Here is a 17,300-nt window from a genome sequence, read left to right as displayed (position 1 = left end):
CATTATGCTTAACACCATTAATTTTCTGTTAAATATAATGTGAAAAGATTATATTGCTTACATAAGATTTTTAACAATGTAATTTCATATGGGTAAGGACAAGGGTAATAATGTGATTTTATATGGACTTAACAACAAATTTAACAAAGTTAGTTAACAGTTAGTTAGAAAGACCATTTTCGTGTGAAGTGTTTTTCAAAAGAATAACTGATGTGCAAAATTTGCTCATAAGGACCATTCATTAAAAAAAATCATAATGACTATTTTAGGAAAAAGTTATAAAGTATTAGAACAATTTGTGAAATTTTGTCTAAAACAAACTTGGTGAAAACTGACGTGGCCATAGTAGACGACATAGTTTTGAATATTAAAATTGAAACCTATCGATTTTAAAATTTTCACTGCTCCTGCATTCAAAAAGCACCAAGAAAGTAACTTCTATAAAACCACAAGCCAATAATCTATAAAACCCGAAGCCAATAATTCTAAAGCCAATATTAGATACTAGAAATAGAAACCCCTGGTGGTGGAAAGAATGCCACGAATGAGTGGCGATTCCAACATTTTATTTTGTTGAGGCATTTTTTGAATATTTTCAAAAACAGAAAGGGTTTTAAAGTAAAATTAAAAATAATTAAAAAAATTTAGCCATTAGGGGCATGTGCCCCCCACTCCTTGACCTTTGCATCTGGCCACGATATAAATAAAAACAAAAAGGCATTAAATGAACTCTTAACAAATTGATTAGAATAGAAGCGCACAAAAATAATACAAAAGGTTACATTATATCACATGATTAGAGACGACATTTACAAATCATCTTCGGTCGACCTGTATTGCTTTAGATGGGGATCAAAGTGACAACACACACCCACTTGTCTGGGTAACTTCTGTAGAATTGAAAAAGTGCTAATAAACAGTTTTAAGTAAGCAATTCCAAACACGTACCCAAGTAGGTACCCTTAATAAAGAACGAACATGAAAACCTTAATTTATGACAATCAGATTTATGGAGACAAATAAAAACCTTACTATTAAATATAAAATCATTTTTTTATTTCTTAATTTTATATAACTAATGAAAACGAAAGCATGTCTCTCGACACGCCGGCAAGGGCCCACTTTTCCTTATAAACCCATCGATTCATCCGCAAATTTCAACACAACAAAGAAAATCGCAGACCCAAAGAAGACGTATCAAATATGTTGATGAACTTCATCTTCTACCTCTGTATTCTCTTCCCAGTCTTCCGTATCAAGCACGAGTTGCTCAGTTTAATCAAGGACTTTTTCTTCTACTTGTTTCGATGCGAAAACTCTACTCCATACCCAAGTCTCGTCGATCTTCCGGTTATCAGGTTCGAAGATCTGCTGGAAAGGCGACAGAGATCCGTGGAAGAGATGTGCTTCGTATGCTCTGCTGATTACCATCTTGATGACGTTGTTTGTCAGCTCAGCAGGTGTCGACACGTCTTCCACTCCGACTGCGTCGGTCAATTGCTTCACCGGAAACAGCCTTCTTGCCCGTTCTGCCGTTCTCCGATCTTCTCCGGCCTTTCGCCGACGGCTTGTAAAACCTTTTGACCCTAGCTGCTAGCTAGGTTGTGTAGAAGAAGATAAAGACTCCGAATCAGTCCCTTGTCGTTCTTCTACATTTTTGTGCTTATCTCGATTGCATGGTTTAGGATGATTAGTTATAGTTACATTTAACATTTGATATTGTTGGCTGTTTTTTACTAAATAATTGTCATTGAAAAGTTAACTTATAGAATATAGTCAATATTACTAAATACAATAGCCTGCTTTCTTAATAAACAAAGACCACCGGCCGTTGAGGGGGGTAAGACTTCCTCCCACCCGGCCACCTCCCACTTGCCATCCTTTCTACCGGTGACTTAATAGTTAATTCTTCCCCTTTCCCTGCTGAATTTCTTCAAGTATTGGCATTTTGATGGCAGAAAGATATGTGTAAAAGAGTGGAAGATTTGCCAAAGGGAAAAAAACCACGTTAATAATGTAAAAATGGAAGATATATACATATAAGAGACAAAAAACAATATAACAAGTGGAAAAAGAAGCAAAGTTACTGCCCACTGTTGCCTTTTTCCGGCTCTTGCCATCGTCGTGTCCGGACCTCCCAACTCGTTGTCTTTGAGTCGTCGTCGCCGATCAACAACACAGTCTTCCTCATCAAGATCTTCGGGAGAGATGATTGATGGCAGTATGCGCTTTGTCTCTCTCCTAGCGTGAGTATTGAAAAAGTAGATAGTCAAGTGCAACTGTCATCCACTCTCACCATTTATTTACTATTTTCATAAAGTTAAAACTTTGAAGCAAATTAAGGTTTTTTCACGTAATTTTGTTGTCGAGTTTGATTTTGGCCCCTACTTCCTTCCGGGGTGTTATTTTGCCGGTTTTCGGTTTAAATGATCCGGTTTTTTAAAATTTTAAAACTAATCATAGCCAAGCCAAATAAGATACTGTTTAATCGGTTTTGATTAATTCAGTTATGATTTATTTTGTTCGGTTTACTGATTAAATCAAATAAAATTTTATATTTAAAAATAAGTATTAAACTAAAAGAGAAAAAAAACTTACTAAGCTTTTACCAAATAAAAAAAAACACATTAATTAATCAAATATAATATTCTGTCGTTGACGATATGTTGTCTTGAAATTTCAATATAGTCATATAAGTTGTATAAACGAATTAATATAGCTTTACTCGTATATGAAAAATAATGATATAACCGAACGTTAATTAACATTTGGCTAATTAGTTGTTGTTTTTTAATACAATATATAAACAATTATAAACTTATAATGATTAATAATTAAATAATGAGTTATCAAAGTCTTTTTTAATAACTAATCTATCAATTTAAGTATAAAACGTTAATTTATAGATACAAACTATAAATATATATAAATTAAATAGTTTATTCGGTTTAACCAAAATAATAAAAAGACAACTTCAAAAATGGTCCTTGTGGTTTTCGAAAATATCAAGTTTAATCCCTAAGTTCAAAAAACCTCACAGATGGTCCTCGTGGTTTCAAAACTTTTAACATTTGGTCCTTCCGGCTCACTCCATTAGCATTTCACCGTTAAGAAAGGGGCATTTTTGTCATTTAACTACCCAATGACCATTTATGAGGTTTTCTATTACTTTTTAAAATAATAATAATAATAAATGAATAGAATTTAATATACAAAGGTCCCACCCCATCTCTCTCTCTCTCTCTCTCAAGAATTACGATTTAAGAAGACATCTTCAGGTCTTTTTCCAGACCCATAAGTGTGTCCAATGTGTGTGGGTGTGATGTTGAAAATCGAATTGTGTTCAAGCCATCGATCCCCATAAACGAGTTTGTTCTTGTTCTTGAAACAAAAATATGAAGATGAAGGGTCTATTCGTTAGAACCCATAACATGAACATCGTTAGAATCCAGATGAAGGTTTTGGCCATAGTTGTCACTCTTGTTCCCGTTTTGGTCCAATTGTAATTACCATAATCGAATTTTTGAAGATTTACCTTCTGATATTCTTGTTGAAAGTTCTTCAAGGATTTAATCCTTGGTAAGTTGAAGAACCTATCTTCAATCTCCAGCAATGATTCAAGAACGTCATCAAACTGAGATTTTGGAAACAAAAAAACAGATTGATCGGACTCACCCAATCATCCAACCGCTGGATCCCGCCATTAGAATCAGCCGACGAGGAACATTAGAATCGCCCCACAAAAACAAACCTATAATCACCGGTACCGACCACCACCACTCTCGCCGGAGAATCAGGATAGCGATAGAACAGATGGTCCCTAACTTTTCTTTACAGTCTCGTTGGGGAAGACAGTCTTGCCACCACACCTGTGAAAACCTATAACTTAGGTAATCTGGAAATGGATAGAATCCCACAAACCCATATCAAATATATTCATCATTAAATCGATCTTTAAACTTGAAATCAGAAACCTTGTATCAAATCCCTCTCCAAGAAGTCAGACCAGAACATGAAATTAAATCAATCCAACAATGGTGGTGATGACCCCCCCCCCCCCCCTAGAAATTGAATCCCCAACTCAAATTGAATCGATAGCATCGCCTCAATAATGGTGCGTGTTCTCAGTCTTGGAGGCGACAGAGGAAGACCCGACCAAGATTCCCCCGATCCCACAAGGCGTACAAGCTTAAGATGACTAAGATGGAGAATCCCATCAAAGGAAAGGTTGGTGGCAGCTTTAATGGCGGACCAGTTAGCATTAGATTTTCGGTGAGGGCGAGAATGGAGGTTATGTACAACAGTGGAAGAGAGTGGAGGATGTGGCGGAGGAGACACGAGTGTATTTGTCAAAGCTTAGACATGAGAGAGAGAGAGAGAGAGAGAGAGAGAGAGAGATGGCGTGGGACCTTTGCATATTAAATTTTTATTCATTTATTATTATTATTATTTTAAAAAAGTAATAGAAAACCTCATAAATAGTCCCTGAGTAGTGAAATGACAAAAATGTCCCTTACTTAACGATGAAATGCTAACGGAGTGAACCAAAAGGACCAAATGTTAAAAGTTTTGAAACCACGAGGACCATCTGTGAGGTTTTTTGAACTTAGGGATTAAACTTGATATTTTCGAAAACCACATGAATCATTTTTGAAGTTTTGTCTAATAAAAATTTAACCAAAATCAAACCAAATAATATATCCTTATTCGATTAACCAAATAACCGAATAACCCAAACCAGATAAACCATATATCATTTGGTTCGATTCAGTTTTTCGGTTTTAGATTTTTATCACACCCCTGCCTGATTTATTTTAATGTCGATGATATGTGATTTGGGGCACCCACGTCTCCAACCCTCCTTTATACAACCTAGATCTGCTAGTTCTATCCATATCTTTCGGCCCACCAACTTGGATACTTTTGCAGATTTCACTTGCTACGAATGTATTATCCACAAGCTTTTCGTAGACACATTTTGTATTTTTTTTTTTTTTTTTTTCTTCTAATTTACCATTTCGTCTTTTTCTGGACCAGAGTCCAACCACCTTGCTTTCTTTTGACATCAACAATTTTTTAACCATCAAACTTAAATGAATTGTATAAAGGGTCTCCGTACGAATTTTTGGTGTATTGGCATAGAATTGCACAATGTACAATAAATCAATAAGTCACTTTTCTTCCTTTTTAAAGTGTTATATATTACTTAAATATTTTCATGTATCCTACTATTATTATTATTATTATTATTATTATTATATTATTACAGTCGAAAACATGTATATTTATACATAAAATTATTACGGGTCCTTCTATTGGCACGAATAAATCGTGTAAAAATGATGATGATTTTGATTAATTGCAATAAACTACTATAAATTTCTATCAAGCTCCTACGTGTTTACTATTAAAATAATAAACTAATCATAATCGTCATGTTTTAAAAATTTCTATTAACTCTCTTACATTTATAATATAACAACCACTTACACCTTGTACGTTTTATAATGTTATTATAAATAGACATTTACAATTGTATTTTATATTATTATCCATTAACGATATTTATTAGAGAAAATGACAAAAATAGTCATTTACACTAATGACATTACAAAAATAGCCAAAAAAAATCGAAATTACAAAAATAGCCAACGATTTCGCAGATGGAGATGCCCCATCTGCGAAATGACCTTCTCATCTGCGAAAGTACAAGCACCTAAAGCACATTTCGCAGGTGGTTTTAATTTTTATTTTTTATTTTTTTTGCTGTATATATAGGGGTAAAATCGCAGATGGAATAGGTCCATCTGCGATTTACTCTCACTCTATCTGCGAAATCGTGGTACTTTTTGTATTTTTTTTTTTTTTTTAAGTTTGACTATGAGATGAATTGGTTTGACTAAGAAATCATGTTGCTATATAAAAAGTTTTGTAGAAAAAATATCATTTTGGTTGTTATTTGTTTAGGAACTCTCTCTACAATTTGCTCAAAAAATGATTGAATATTTGGTTTGTCTTGTAACCGGTGGGAGATGACAAATTAATGGAACTAATCTGGAATACATATGTCCACAGGGAGGTATTTCTGAACTTGCTTTGATATTTTCTAAATATATTAGTTATAGTGATTTTGTATCTTTGGTAAGAAGCAAAATTGGTTTGTTAGACAAATATAGAATTAGTCTTCGTTTCCACCATCCTGAATTAAATTATTATATAGCTATAGTTGAAGACATGGATGTTAGAATGTTGATAAACGTAATCAAATGTAGTGGAGGAAGGGCTGTGAAAGTGTTTGTGGTGGTTGATGAAGTTGAGGAGGTTAATGGGGGTGGTGAAATTGGAAACCAGCTTGTTGGTAATTTATGCAGTTATAAAGGGAGCAACGATCCGATAGGTACTTTCAATACTCCTAGTGTACCTCAGTTTCACAGTGTTGCTGAAAATGTTAATGTTAGTTATTCACCTATTCACTATGTGGATCCTGAGAATTACAAGTCTGTTGGTAATGATGATGTTGGTACATATCTTAATCATGTGGGTGGTCGTTGTGATGATGTTGCCGAACAAGAAGTTAAACTTATGAATAGGCGTGTGGTAGATAAAACTAAAAAGAAAAAAAAATTCAAGTCAAAAAAATGAAAAAAATCATGTTTACGGGCGTTATGTTGATGTTGGTGATGTATGTTTAGATATAACCGAGCTACAAAGCAATTCCGATAGAGATGAGTTTGGTGATGAAGTTAAAGCTAAGTTTCCCGATAACCTTTTTCACGGTATGCCCCCTGTACCAGCATGGCCAGTTGATATTAATGAAGATATCCCAACACAGATGGTAGACATGAATCTTCAAAAGATTCAATGTGAGAATATATTTAAGAACAAAGAACTTTTAAAGCGGTGTATTGGTAAAAAATGTCTTCGAGAAGGTTTCCAGACGAGGACAAGTAGATCCACCAAATTAAGGTATGAAGCTGTGTGTGTTTCGAAAAATTATTCTTGGTTACTAAGAGCAAAAGCAATTAAAAATTCTGATGGACTTTTCCAAGTGAATAAATTTGTTGATGTACACACATGTTCTTCAACATTGTTGCAACCTAATCATCGACAAGCAAACAAATATGTTTTGGGTGAATATGTTGTTGATGTTTTGGCTGAAGACTATAGTAGAGTTTATCGGGAAAAAGCAATTGTTAATGATATGAATGCTCAATTGAATATCAATATCTCATACCATTAGGCATGGCGTGCGAAGCAATATGCATTGTTGTCGTTAAGGGGTACGAAAGAGGATTCTTTTACCAAACTTCCGGCGTATTGTCACAACTTGGCCAAACATAATCCGGGTACTGTCACACATATTAAAACAGATACTGATGATCACTTTGAGTTTTTGTACGTCGCACTCGGTTGCTCGGTTAGTATTATCATATTATATTAATTTTTTAATATTTATTTTGGTGTATTTGAATAGATATACAATGTATTGTAGGTACGCGCTTTTGTCAATTTTTGTAAGCCGACCCTAGTAGTAGATGGAGCTCACCTAAAGGGCGAGTTCAAAGGTACCATGTTACTTGCAGTTACTAAGGACGGACAAAACCAAATATTACCAGTTGCATATTGTATATGCAAAAATGAGTGTACCGATTCTTGGACATGGTTTTTTCAAAAACTACATGATTGCATAGGAAATATGCAGGAGCTTACAATTATATCTGATAGGTCTCCATCTATAGCAACATCCGTTGCCAACATTTTTCCTCACGCTCATCATGGAATATGTGGTGTCCATTTGTATTTCAACATAGTATCTAGATTCGACAAGAGTAAGACGGTTAAAGGAATTTTTTGGGAGGCGTGTAGGGCGTACACAGTTGATGCTTTTGATGCTGCCATGGATGTTATGAAAAAGACAAAAGAACCAGTATGGGAGTACTTAAAAAGTATAAATCCAGAAACCTGGTCAAGGGCACATTTTAAAGGGAACCGATACAATCTTATGTCGTCCAACAGTGCGGAGTCTATAAATGCATTATCTAGACACGCACGTAAGGTGCCAATACTTATGTTGATCGATTTTTTTCGTGCTACAATGCAACAATGGTGGTTTGAAAGACGTAACTTTGCAGGTATTAAGTAAATTTGTAATATTAATGTTTTATTAGTTTTGATGTTATTGATCTTAACTTCTTCATTTTGGCTATTTTTTTAGCGGAAGCAACAACAACACTTACCCCTTAGGCGGATGAAGTTGTAAAAGAAAACAAGAAAACTTTTACCAAATGGGATGTTCGCATGTTCTCAAATACGAAATGCGAGGTCAAAAAGGGGGCACAAAATGTGATTGTTGATTTTCAACATATGACATGTACATGTAGGCATTGACAACTTGATGGGATACCTTGTGGTCATGTCATAAGATGTTTAACAGTGAACAATTACCAAGACTGCTTGAGGTTTGCATTAAATGCTTACCTTATCGGAACACTGAGGAAAACATATGAGGAATCAATAAACCCTCTGCCGAAGCCATCCGAATGGGAGATCCCCAATGATTTGATGATTGTTAAGCCACCTATAATGGACAAACGTCAGCCAGGCAGGCCAAGAAACACAGACCGCATTCCATCCCAAGGCGAGGGTCCAATTGTAAAAGAGTGTTCTACATGTGGTCAATTAGGACACACGAGAAATAATTGTACTGGAAGGGCGTCCGGTAGCAGAGCAGGTCACATAATTTCTACTGCAGAAATGGCATATAATATTGGTGGTTCAGCGGGTTGCTCACAAACCTATAACGCTGATTTTGATATAAAACAACCTTGAAATTAAGAGTAATGACGAGTTGTTAACTTATTATGTATTGTAATATTTTTATTAACTCTTACAAGACATTGCTATGCTTTCATATTTTAGTTAAGTTTGTTGATTATAACAATGAATGAAGCCTTTATATTATAAAATATAGTTTGCAGATTTTTTTTAACAGTTACAACATGTTATTTAAAAAAACAACAAACGATCCTTTTGCAACCTAATATGTTTCATGATAATATTACAACAACTTTGTAACTAATTTTTAAACTCAGGGAACTGCAACGGGTACTTCTCTTTCTCCATTGTTATATAGTCATCCCTAATTCTCATTTTGTCTTCGAAACGATCCTTTTTTACCATAATGTGTATCAACTGCTCATCCTTCTCAGCAAGCCGTTTTTCAGTCGTTTTGATTGCCTTCTTACTCTTTTTTATCCAATCTTTATGCTCTTTGATTTTGTTTTTATTGAGGTCAATCCATTCTTGAGCTTGTTTGCATTCCGATTCAATATCATTAGCAAGTTGAGTGAGAAGTCGGGATGACTCTTTGTCCTCTTCTTGTTGTGCTTCAGCCTTCTTTAATTCTTCAAAATTTTCATGTGACATATATGGCCCAGCTGAAGAGGGTGTAAAAAAAGGGTCTACCGAATCACAGTAATAACAATCTACTTCGTTGCATGAGAAAATTTCGAATTTGTGTGAGGAACTCATAATAAAGTCGATATTGTATTAAACTGGAGCAATAAGTGGTATTTATACATACTAGACAGTAATGAGAAGTCCAACTTTGAAATGACTAGACAGTAATGACAAGTCACTGTAGTAACCTGCACATCGCAGTGGGACCCTTAAGTGACAAGAGATAAATGACAGTTTGACATGACAAAACACTGCATAAAGCTGAAAATCGTAGTCCAAATATAACCATTTCGTAGTCAAAGTATTAATTCATAGTCTATTTATTTATATAAATAGATGTTTAAGATCTAAAAACCGAACACCCAAATCACCTAAACGAAACGAACTCCCATTATTAGAAATGTCGTCGAATGCAGCAAGTTCTTCGAATGAAGTACCTGGTTCCAATTCTGAAAGGCCATGGACGACAAACGAGGTGTTAGTTCTAACACGATGCTGGCTAAGTGTTAAGGATGGTGTATCGTTACTTGCTCCCCCGCATTGCCTAATTGGTGATGAATGGAGTCGCATCACATCTTTGTTTAACCATGAGATGGGAGAAGGACAAAAAAGAGAAAAATCTGATGTTGTTACTAAGTGGATGGATGTAAAGGAAGAAGTGACATGGTTCAATCGAGCATGTAGTTATGCGAAATGTAACAATGTTCGTTATCGTGACGAAGAAGAGTTCTTGGAAGTTGTTACAGAGTTTTACATCTGTGAGCATGACGGCAGAGACTTCGAATATGAGGAAGTTTGGAAGGTTGTTAGAGATAAACAGTATTTCAAGTAGACCGCTCTAATTTCTGTTAAGAATAACCTTTGGACTTGTGTTTTACGTTAATGCTTTGTTCGTATTATGTCGTTGTTTTTCATGTAATTGTTGTAATGTTTTTAATGGTTCATGGAATCCTTGTTACTAATGTATTCTAATTTATTGTGAAAACTAATGCAATGGCCATTTATTAACTCAAGTTAATCATACGAGTTGCTCACATAATAAACTAAAATATATTTTAAACAAATGAAATACATACGAAATACATGAATAACTAATACATAATACGACATAAAATATAAACTGGGTACATGGATAACTAATACATAACACAACACTAAAATAAAAACGGGGTACATAAAAAACTAATACATAATACTACATAAAACATAAAGGTGCTACATGAATAACTACTGCATTGAGGGAGGTAACAGGACCACCGTTTCATTTGGTATTTCCCAATGCACATGTGATGGTATAGTATTCACCAACTCAGATCCATATGCAAGTCGATACACATAATTAGTGAACTTGTAATCAACCATTCTGTGAATGGACTCAGATGTACGGGTTCTTAGACATGCTATAGCGTGGCCACATGGTATACCGCTTTTTTGCCATTTACCACAACTACATACCCTTCGTTCAAGTTGTACGTTGTTGGTGGCAAAAGTGTCATCAACTTCAAATGTATCCCCATACAAACGTCTTGCATTACAATTATAAGACTTATTGAGACATTTTTGAACATTACTCTCAACGTAAGGGGTCAACCCACCAGACAACCTCCCTGTAAAATTTGATATTTTAATAAAAGTAGTAGCACAATAAAAAAAACTAAATATAACAATCTCCCTTACCCGCCAGTTTGGCCCGTTCAACATACTTTGATTGTATCGACGTGGTGATTAACTAAATTATCGTTGTTATAGGAAACTCACGTGTGGATATAGTTTGCAAAATTTCAGGGACGTCAATCGATTTAACATTGTAACGTATTTTTGGGAAAAATGCTCTTGTCCATTTTGAAATAGGTATATCGTCAAGCCAGTAAATTGGACTCATAAGCAAGGTGCAGAAAGGTGGTTTCCTACATGTACTTTGCAACCTTTCCAAACACAAGTAAAAATCATCAACGCTATATGCATTGAATGACTTCCAAAACAACGATTCGACTTTCGTATTGTTATGTCCGACAGACTCACGTATCTTTCGAGCTATATCTTTAAGACAATATCCATGATAGGAATCCGGGTAGGCACTCTGAACACCAAAGTCTATGTTATCACACAGGTTGCTAATGAAACCAACCTCTATGTCCTCACCTAAACAATCTCTTAACCTCATCATGAACCATCTCTATGATTCTTCACACTGTAAGGTTCCCAAACCAATTGCTAAGAGTAGTGGTTCATGATTTCCATCTAAAGCCACTGCGAAGTACATTGTTGTCAGAAAGCTCCCAAGAAGGGGTAAATAACCCACATATAACAGCGGTATCATGCACCTAAGGAAGGTACGAATCTACATAAAAACGAACACATATTAGTGATAAGTAAAAACTAATCGAGATACATTACCATCAAATATTATATAACTGAATAAAAGAAGTATGTTATACCACGCAACCTAAAGCCACAAAACAGAATTGAAAGCGGTTGGTATCGGTTTTCTTAATAGCTGTGAAGGTATTAGGATTTGTTCTTTGAAGGTTATGCAAGAAAATTGGTAGTTGAGAAAAGGTTTTTTCGCTGTAACTACTCATTTTCAATACCGATGATAGTGCTCTACAATCATCACACAAATGCAATATGAAACAAATGCAATTATAAATAGAAAATATTGTATCTCTACTGTTCAAAATTCATAGTTTAACCTTTTAAATTCATAGTCAAACCAGTTCATTTCATAGTCAAATTTCACTGACCGACATGACAATACTACAGAATGTACTTGTCTGCATTTCGTAGTTTAACTTTTTTAATTCGTAGTCAAACCAGTTCATTTCATAGTCAAATTTCACTGACCGACATGACAATACTACAGAATGTACTTGTGTGCATTTCGTAGTTCAACTTTTTGAATTCATAGTCAAACCAGTTCATTTCATAGTCAAAAAGAATTGTTTGTAATATGATTTCTTCTATAAATGGGTGTCACTCAGTATGAAAAATTTAACTGAGAAAGTAACTCCGATTTAAAAGAAAAAGAAGGCTAGTGGCATACTGCAATTGCGGAGGAGAACGTATCGTTAGGATTTCGGGTACAGCTAAAAACCCAGGAAGATTGTTTTACGCTTGCCCATATTTGGTATCATGTTGTTAACGTCATTCAAATTTAAACCCTCGTTTTTACATCACAAAAATTTATTTTCTTACTGTCAATGTTAAATTTAACAGGGACCAAAATGCGGGTTTATCAGTTGGGTTGATGAAGAGAAGGACCAATCATCTATGGTAATAGCTAAAGTAGCTAACTCTAATAAGCTCTTTCAATCAGAAAATAAGAAGTTAAAGATAGCGTTGGTTTGTAGTTGGGTGTTGTTCTTGGCAGTTCTTGTTTACAAGTTGTAAGCTTTTCAATATTGTTTTTATGGTTTTGAAGTTGTTAGGTCAATAAATTGTTGTATTTGTAACGTTAAAACAAATGTTGTAGTCGTTCTTATGTTGTATGTATTGATAAGTAATTAGTAGGTCATTAATTTGTTGTAATTGTCGTAACGTTATATATTTATTGCCATCCGTTGAGTAAACTGTAAAAATAAACTAATAATCAAATCCAACATTAATTTATATATACAATTATATAATCCAACTACATAGGAACAAGACTAGACCCCCAAATAATTTTTGCCATCCGTAGACGGAACTCTAAAGCTGCGTTCTTTGGGTCAATAAGAACACGTATTGGTTGACCTGAAACCAATTGCTCCATAAACATACAAAGAAAAACACCGCAATCTCCCAAATGACTACTTTGTTGGGGAACATTTTCTTCATAAATGAATTGCATATTCAATGGAATCCTTGGGATGTTCCTCCGGACCCAATACTTATTCTTGTCCAAATAATTTGCCACCCGACGTTCAAATTTGGAAAAGATTCCTTCATATTTGAATTTTTCATAAGCCCCTCTACCAAGACTGTCATAAATATGCACTTCCATTGACTCTAATCGTAGTTCCCCAAATAGCCAATGATTAGGGGATGAATGAATCGGCAATAAGACCTATATAAGGATTAGAAAATAAAATTATGTTTATTTACATCACAATACAAAAACATAACAAAAAAACGATATTATTTTCAATATAAACAATTAAGTTTACCGTATCAACATCCCACCAAGCAACCATGAAGTTGGGGTACGTAGCAATACCAGCCATAAACGACCTCCAGTCTTGTCCTTCTTCCAAAGCATGAGAAACAAAAAAATTTGGAGGCATTATTGTATGTCGGTCGCTCTCAAACCGTCTCTCCATCAATAGTCGGTACCAAATGGTTATATGCTGCACACATGATAGTTTTGTTATTCACTAAAAAACAATTAACTTTTATAATAATAAATTAACAATTAATTTACCGCTGACTCCAACCATCCGTAGTGTGTATGCCCAAACAATGAACTCCAAAAATCTCTATCTAACACGAAATTAAACAAACGATGCTGGACATCATATGAATGAAGTATATAATTTTGGATGACAACCTCACCGCCTGCTACGTAAGGTTGCAGGCGCAACATGGAGAAGTCATGAGCAACACCAAAAACTGGAGGAGGAACGGGGCTTGTTGATTTGATATCAACCTTCTTTTTTGTTTTTCTTTTTTGCTTCGGTGTCGTGTGCAACTAAAAACAATATTCAAATGTTTAAATCTATATCTTTCAGATAATTCACATAAACATAAAATCATCAGTTTATAAATAAAACGAATACCTCGGTGTAAGGAGGGCACAAATATTGTGATGATTTTCGAGTCCTCGGTTTATCGGGTGTAACTTCTTTGCCATCATCATCATCAAAATAATCTACAATTCCCGTTATTATTAGTTCGTCTTCGTCCGACACATCATCATCAAATTTGTTCCCCGCATTGTCATTCCTATCCTCCCACTCCTACATTAAAAATAAAACTTTATACTTAATAACGAAATACACATAATTTAATAAGCAATAATATCTAATTAAATAAATGATTTAATCTACTAAAAACAAAATATTTATATTAATGTAACTATAAGAACCTCTTTAACTTCACTATAATCATTTACATCAAACACATCATCATCAAATTTGTTCCCCGCATACTCATTCCTCTCCTCCAACACCTACATTAAAAATATAACTTTTTACTTAATAACGAAAGACACTTTATTAAAAAGTAATTATTAAAATCCTAAAGGTAATATCTATAACAACCTTGTCGTCATGAATATCACCAAAAACATTTTCAGTTGTATTGTTTTTATTCATCACTTCATCTTGCACCACCTATATTTTCAAATATAAAATATGAACACAGATATTCATATATGTTAATAAAATTTAAAAAATAATGTAGCGTGTAACTAACCTGTTCATCATAATTTCTTTGTGACACTATCGGATCATCAAAAGTAATGTCGTTCCAAAATTGTTCAGTATTCACTTCTTCAACAAAAACCTCTGTAGGTTGTCGGTTCATAAACACATGCTGCTCCAAAGCATGTAGCCGTTTCAACGCCTCGTCTAAGTTGTGTTTCCCACTGCCCCGACCTCTACCATGAGAGCGACCACTGGACGGCATAATAGATGAAGATTCGTCTTGTCTCCTAAAATGGTCCCGTACTGGGGATGGAACTGCTTTCCCTTCACCATATACATACTCTTGAAATGACATATAATAAGAAGATGTCATCTCACCATCACCCGGTAACATGTTTTGTCTTGGTGGTTGCCCCTCCTAAAAAATTAAACATATTAAAAATGCATATAAAAGTATAATAATCAAGTTTATTAATAATAAACGAAATATTTTTAAACCTGCATCTTTGACCAAATCTTGTTCACGTCAACCCATTTCAATTTTTTTGTTCCACTCCATCGTTTCATCCGAGGCAAGTCTTTATTTTTTCTCGATGCAAATCCACATTCACAAACAGCCGGAATCATCTCATATATCCATATCTACAATTTTTTACAATTACAGTAATAAAAGTTAAAATTAAAATAAAAAACATAACAATAAAACAATTTAAATATAAGAAAATTTTTATACCCTTATTGGAGCCGTAAATCCTGAGACGGAGTACTTTAAAGTTTGACCACGCTCAGAAAGTGATAAATAATTATGTATTTTGTTCCATGTATCCTCAAGGTCAACATAAGTAAAATCCTAGAGATAGCTACCCCAAGCGAAGCTAACAAAACAAAAAAACAAAATTGGTTATTATATAAATTATAACTTTAATAAAATAGAACTTTTAACGTAAACAAAATATACCTGTTCCAGAGATCCAAATTCTCAGCAAAAAAAAAAAACCAATCTTGTGGCACCCGATCATTAACTTCTTTACCCAAAAAACCTTCACACAAAATGTATATCAAACATACTCTAACTGCATCAACGTCGTCAAATGCTAGGAATGTTCGATTTAAAATTAAACGTTTCAGGTCGCCGATTTTCACCGAACTATTAGTATGGTCCGGAAATAGCCGTTCACGCAATAAACATCTCTTTTTACTGCTTATTAATTTTTCCGACCCTTTTCTCCCAATGTTTTTTGGATACTCCCCAAAATTGAAGGCGGTAATCAAACAAAACTCTTCCGGCCCATAAACCATTTTCGTATTGCCTACTCGAAAATATAATCGTTTTATTCCATCTGGAGATAAAACAGGGTCCGGCCGGATCTGATGAAGGAACATTTTATGAAACAATAATGCGTCCCCTTGTAAACGATGGACATCAATAAAATAACCAAAGACGGTATCTCTGAAAATAGCACGTCTGGCATCATCTAAAACTTCAAATACTTCTCATATGTTACCGCCCGAGCCTTTTAAGTTCGCAAAGGCTTTCGTATTCATAAAACTAAAATCATGCTGCAAAAAAGACACAAAAACAAATTAGAGAACTAAAAAATATTTTTTTTTAAAATATATGATTACGAACTGCACTAACTACATAAAAAATTAGTAATGCAAATACAATTTCTTAATTACTAATATATATATATATATATATATATATATATATATATATATATATATATATATATATATATATATATATATATTTCCGATAAAAAACAATAACATACACATATATAAACAATTTTTCAAGTTATACAACAAATATATTTACGATAAAAAACAATATCATACATAATTATATAAACATTTTATTAAACAAATTTTTAATTTAAACGACAAATATATCAACGACAAATTTTCAACTTAAACAAATTTTCAACTTAAACGACAAATATATAAACAATTTTTATCTTTCTAATTAAAACTAACATTTTATAACCATATAAACAAACAATTTTTAAAATAAATCGACAACCAAATTAACAATTTTGCAAGTTATACGACAACTTTATACAAGTTTTCAACTTACACAACAAACACAAACAATTTCTAACAATATATATACGACAAATTTTCAACTTATACAAATGTTATACTTATACGACAAATATATATACAAACGACTATTTTGCACATACTATAATTTAACTATTTTTCACTTTATATAAACAATTATACGATAAGAATATACAAGTTTTCAGGTTATACAACAACTAAAAAAACAACAAAAATAACAAATTGTAAACATTATCTACGCAGTCTCTACTTGTACATTCAAACAAACACTAACAAAATAACATTTAAACTTCAAGTATCTAAAGAAATATTAAAACTATCAAACACAACAAAATTACCCTTTTTTAACACTAAATAATACAATAAATGATAAAATAAAAAATAAGTTTAAACATTAAAAGAGTTAAAATCTAACCATATTTGCGGGATTGT

At 33.6% G+C, this 17,300-nt stretch overlaps 1 long non-coding RNA gene across 1 annotated transcript; it reads right to left on the bottom strand.

The window, feature by feature from the left end:
* Positions 1-888: 888 nt before the first annotated feature.
* Positions 889-2,442, bottom strand: LOC111911110 (uncharacterized). The gene is made up of 2 exons (XR_002856774.3): positions 2,088-2,442; positions 889-1,931 (listed from the first exon to the last, which is right to left on the bottom strand). It is a non-coding gene; the product is annotated as an uncharacterized LOC111911110 (long non-coding RNA).
* Between the last annotated feature and the right edge of the window lie 14,858 nt (positions 2,443-17,300).

This window comes from Lactuca sativa, chromosome 8 (assembly GCF_002870075.4).
Source record: "Lactuca sativa cultivar Salinas chromosome 8, Lsat_Salinas_v11, whole genome shotgun sequence".
NCBI classification, from domain to species: Eukaryota; Viridiplantae; Streptophyta; class Magnoliopsida; order Asterales; family Asteraceae; genus Lactuca; species Lactuca sativa.
Note: the sequence above shows the minus strand (reverse complement) of the source record. Positions and strands in the feature narration are given on the sequence as shown.